Source organism: Octopus bimaculoides, chromosome 20 (assembly GCF_001194135.2).
Source record: "Octopus bimaculoides isolate UCB-OBI-ISO-001 chromosome 20, ASM119413v2, whole genome shotgun sequence".
In the NCBI taxonomy this organism is placed as follows: domain Eukaryota; kingdom Metazoa; phylum Mollusca; class Cephalopoda; order Octopoda; family Octopodidae; genus Octopus; species Octopus bimaculoides.
In genome coordinates, this window is record NC_069000.1 from 4,309,152 (window position 1) to 4,314,836 (window position 5,685).

Sequence of the window (5,685 nt, forward strand, 5' to 3'; positions counted from 1 at the left end):
TATTTAGAATTGAACAGGGTTATTTTAATTTAATTAACAAGTGATTTTGGTTCTATTCGGTCTAATATTTTGGCTCATTTTACAGATTCTTCATTCATCACACCAAAATAAAAGAAGCAGGAAGAATTAATAGAATAAAGAAATAATGCTTCCACGTATATTATTTTGACTACAAATTCTTCCTCTTCAAATAGTGACTATAAACTGTCATTGTTATTATTTTTTACTCATTTCTAACCTAAGCCATTATCAGGTCACTGGCGAATTAAATTAGCAGCAGGTTATGGATATTTCATTCGTTGAAAGAATGGATGTGTTATTAGTATTTGTGCATTGTTCGACAGTGGAATAAGCTCGACTCTGTTGCTAGGCGTTCTTCTTCAGCCATTTGGTCAAGTAATTTTACAACTGGAATTTTATTCAGACATGAATAACATGACGACAGGATAGATAGCCTTCAAGTTGCTTTTGTTTAATTCTTCTTTAGATGTAAATTATGTATGCAGTTTTTTTTTTACTCTTTGCTTTTGTCGGTCAAGAAAGAAATGGAATAAAACTGCTACCTGGAAGTAAGATGCAAGAATTTTTTCCCTCTTGTTCTTTTTTCACTTCGTTGTAAAAGAATGTAAAGATATTTTATTTTTAGTTACATTAGATCCGATCACACAATTTATATTTTATTGCTATATATATACAACGAGAGGGTACGCATATTGAATATTATTTGACATGATATTCATATACATCTGCTATAAGGTCTAACTGGAATTATTAACAATTGCCTTTTAAAAAATCCCTTTCATTTGACAATTTTCATTTTTCAGGATCGGTTTCTATTTACGAAAATCCAAGAAATAACGCGAGAATGGAAAAGTCAGGAAATCTAGACGAGAAAGAACTTGCCGACGATTTGATTACACAACATATGATGTAACCCGTCTTTGATACCAATTTCCATACAGGTAAATATACATAAATATATACAAATTTTTATAGTAAATTAATGGTATCGTCAATGCCTAAATTAGACAGCTTTTTGAGTGTTTGTTCTTGAAGGAATCGGTTTATATTTCATAAGACGAGTCACCGTACGAGGTGGTATCAAAAAGTTCCCGGACTAAGAAAATAACTTATTTACTTAAGTTTTAACATAATTTCCTTCGAAATAGTCACCTTGCGCAGCACTACACCCGTTCCAGCATTCCTGTTACTTTTGGAATCCGGCCTGGAAGTCGTTTTCCGTAAGCGAGTCGGGGACCAGCGATTCGCTCTGGACCTCGACAACGGTGTTAAAACGGCGACCTTTGAGCTGCAATTCCATTTTGGGGGAAGAGATGGAAATTCGCAGATGCTAAATCTGGCGGATAGGGCCGGTGCGGGAGCGACACCCTATTGTTTTTGGCGAGAGGAGAGCTCGGTGACAGGACGCATTGTCGTGAGGAATCCAATCCGCACCCCCACAGATTCTGTCGCGTTTGCTAGACATCCATCCTCAAACATTGCAGAACGTCGCAGTAGAGCTTTCGATTGAGGGTCTGACCCTGGGAGACGCACAATACCACGGATGTCGTGCCTTCTTCGATCGTGGAAAGAAAGGCCTCTTCCATTGTGACGACTGCTGCTTCGTCTCAGGGTCGTACCCGTTGACCCAACTCTCATCACCGGTGATGATCCTCGACATGAAAGATGGGTCACCAGTGACACGCTGACGGAGATCTTGACCGACTTCGAAACGATGTTCTTTCTGCTCAGTGGTCAGCAAGCGAGGAACAAACTTAGCAGAGACACACCTCATGTTCAATTCAGACGTTAGGATTGCCTGATCGGACCCATACGACCGACCAACAAGATCAGCAATGTCGTTTATTGTCTCCGACGATCCTCATGTACAAGTTCATAAATTTTCCCCACATTTTCGGGGGTGACGCTCGTGGCAAGTCTCCCAAATCGCCCAGAGAGGTTCTTCGCTTTCGACCCATTGCCTCGTCGCCAAAAGCTTGCCGAAGTCTATTCAATGTCTCTGTAGTCGACCTCCCAAGTTTAACGCAAAATATCACGTTGGCTTTTTGTTCCAACTTCCTGTCCATGACAAAAATCGCAGACTACAGCATAGACACGTGATCACAAAAGCACAATTTTTACAACTTGGCAAAGTAAACTCAGCAATGTCACTCGGCACACCCTCTCATGAAGGTCACTGCTAGCTCTCACCACACATACAGCTGTGTGCTGCCATCTGTTGGTGCGCTACAGAACTAGTCCGGGGAACCTTTTGATGTCATTTCGTATGTGATACCTTTTTCTTTTTAATCTCTTTTTTCATTCACTAAATGTTACCGTTGTTCGCCTTTCTGTCATTATATTTAGCTATTATTATTTCTACAACAACCAAGATTCTTATATATTTTATTGAAAATACGAAAAATTGAATATATATACATATACACTAATGCATGTGCGAGGCAGGATGACAGCACACGAGTGGATAAGAGAGCGAGGGGTGAAATTTACGAATGTGTGAGTGAGAGAGTGAAAGTACGCTATGTGTGAAAGAAAGAGGGAGAGAGAGAGAGGGGAAGTGTGAGGATATACGAAAATCAGAGAGAGAGAGAGGAGATAGTGTATAGGAATGAGAAAGGGAGGGAGAGTGAAACTACATAGGATGTGATTGTGAAAAAAGGGGAATGAGAGAGAGAGGGAGACTGCGTATGTGGATAAAAGAGAGGGGAGAGACAGTGAAATACACATGAGGTACTGAGAGGGTGAGTGTGTGAAAGAAAGAGAGGATGGGGTGACCGAGAAAATAGTAGTTATAATGAGAGAGTGAAAATACGCACGAGGCAGTGAGTGAGAGAGAGAGAGAGAGATAGAAGGTAGCAGAGAGATGATGTCTAACTGACCTGTTTTATTTCTACTCTGCTAGAATTTCTCTAAAATTTTCTACTATTTCTCTTCTCATCGTCTCTCATCATTAATATAATTTCAGTTACTGCTAAACATACATTTCTCATTTATTATTACATTATCATAAATATTTTAACAGTTTTTTTTTTACAAAAGTAGACTTGCTGTGTATATTTCTAATTTAATTAATCAGTATAAATATTGTTATACTTTCAATTTAATTAGTGTGGAAAAAATATCTGTCCTCTTCTACGTTTGTTGTCGGCTTTGAAGGTGGAATAATAATTAAAACAAGAAACTAAGCTTCGTAACTACGTGACAAAAATGAGAAAGTACTTCGCTATATATCCATATAATACACATAGCAAAGCGCGAACCTATCACCTCATCTTACCTTAATTGACAATATTGTTATTATTTACAACATGCAACAATGCCAAGAAGATTCTTTTGCTGGAGGGAACATTCTTACTTCGGATTAGACTTTAGACTTATTATATTTTCTGATTAAAGTAAGTATTTGTAATTTAATTCAATTTAATTATTACTCATGATATTTTAATTCTGCTTATATGTATATCTAACCTCATGCATGCAAAATAAATATTCATATTCGTAATAACCTGCGTTTGAACTCAGCACGAGTACCACAAAGTACAGTTTTATATATATCTTAATCGAAGTGTATAACTCAGAAAAGAATTTTATTTTACAAAATGATGATTGATAATTATGAATAATTATGATAGAAGCTGCGACACACACCTGTAAACTAAACAGCAGGAAGGAAGGGGTGGGGTTGCTTAATTAGACGGTCGCACCGACCCGTAAGAAATAGCAGTCAAATATGTTTCCTCTTGAATCAAAACCATATCTGTCGTGAGAGTACATTTGTACAGTATGGTCTTGGAATCTTGTATCGTGTCGAGGAAAAACACGAAGCTGGTTATAGGCTGACCTGAGGTTACATACAACAACAATAACAACATCAACGACGACACCTGTGATCGAGCATGGTTGCTAGCCCCGTATGAAAAGAAATAGCAGCTAAATCTCGGCTGTGATCACACTGTCTTATAAGAAGAAAAGAGAAAGAGGTGGGGATAAACGTTAGATATTGCAGTTCGAGGTGTATACTGCATGTCTAATCTATAATAGACAGGGTGGTCACAACTGGAACGTCTTTTAGAGCTGATCAGACGTTCGGTCTGTTGGATCATACCTGACCTGAGGTTACACATCAGTAACTACTATTACGAAGCAGTTTAGTAGTGGCTCGTCTTACTAGAAATAACACCTAAATCACACCGACTTTGGGGAAGTGAAGGGCACTTTGGATACTGTACGTTCACGTGTTCCAGCTGTGACCGTCCTGTGCCTCCCCTTTCCAGGGCTTAGCAGACCGAAACTTCGAAGTTACTGTCTACAAATTCTTTTACAAAAGAAACAGTGTAATCTATTGTTGAATAATCCTTCAGTTTAACGTGAAATTGATTGATTTTCCTATAAACCGACATTAAAAAAAAGAGGAACATCAAGGATTGAGGCTGGATGATCACAATTGGAGCATCTTTAATAAATCTGTTGTATTAGTACAGTTGACCTGAGGCTAAACAATAGCAAATAATATTACATAAGTGAATTGTCATCTTTGATCAATAAATCAATTGATGACATCGTATTCATTCATTGATTTTATGTTATTATTATATAATATTTCAGTCATGTTGTTCAAGTATTGTTTAAGTGTATATCTGCACATATATACTCGACTCTCTGTACATGTAATATGTGTGTGTAATATATTTATATATATACACACGATGTAAATGTGTGTGTGTGTATATAACGATATATTATAATGATCATCTCATATATTATGTGAACTGCCTGTTCTCTTGCATTTATGAATCATACACACGTGTGTGTGTGTGTGTATCTATCTCTCTATAATGTGTGTGTGTGAATTTTAACAAGGAAAATGTTGATAATGACTTCGAAGTTTCGGCTTGTTCGCCGTCAACAACCTTTTTACATTGTAAGAGTTAAACTATGTACTTGGCGGACTTTTGCCTACCCTACTAAACAGTTGTACTCTACTCTCGTTCTCCCAAACAGTATTAAGTGATCTTCAATTTAATGTTAAATTGTTTATATTTATTCCTTAGCATAGAAACAAACGTTATATACATACATATGTGTGCATGTGTATTTGTGTACATGCTATATATTTATGTATATGTGTGTGTGTGTATACATGCGGGCATAGAGGATGTACTTCCATTTGTTATAGAACACGTTCCTGTTATAGAATGTTACTCAATATTAATGTAGACACCATGCTTCAAATATAGTCACTCCCCCCAATCCCAGCTGTTCGTTGATACTTTATTCTCTCCCCCTTCCTCTACCGGAAGGATATGCGAAACAAAGGCGAACAAATTCTGTCCCGGCTGGATTTGATCGCGGGTTGCGAAGGGAGGTAACTGAAGCCTCACACAACATTTTCTCCAACGCTCTACCGGTTCTGCCAATCCAATTTGCAATAATAGTTCGGTAGAGATGGACTATATGTAATCTGAACCTTTCCCCCCCTTATTTATTAATTTTTTTTACGGAATCCCACGTTTTAGGCTATGGAGATTCCGATTCTGAAAAAAAAAAATTTTGAAAAATTTCAATTCCCCCCACCACCACCAAGCAGGCTATTTACATGCTAGAAATAACAGCCAAATCTCACAAAACTAGTGTTAGGGTTAGGGTTAGGATTACGGTTAGGGT

The 5,685-nt window shown here is 37.6% G+C and overlaps 1 protein-coding gene across 4 annotated transcripts in view; it reads left to right on the top strand.

Annotated features, from left to right (window-relative positions):
• Positions 1 to 315: 315 nt before the first annotated feature.
• Positions 316 to 5,685, top strand: part of LOC106881247 (uncharacterized) — a 39,544-nt gene continuing 34,174 nt past the window's right edge. For 2 of the 4 annotated variants that reach the window (XM_014931561.2, XM_014931559.2), the window contains exon 1: positions 2,845 to 3,416. The gene's annotated coding sequence lies outside the window, so the exon portion shown is untranslated. Of the gene's footprint in view, positions 570 to 824; positions 963 to 2,844; positions 3,417 to 5,685 lie in introns of those variants that run through there. The other 2 variants (XM_014931560.2, XM_014931562.2) reach the window with 2 other exon arrangements.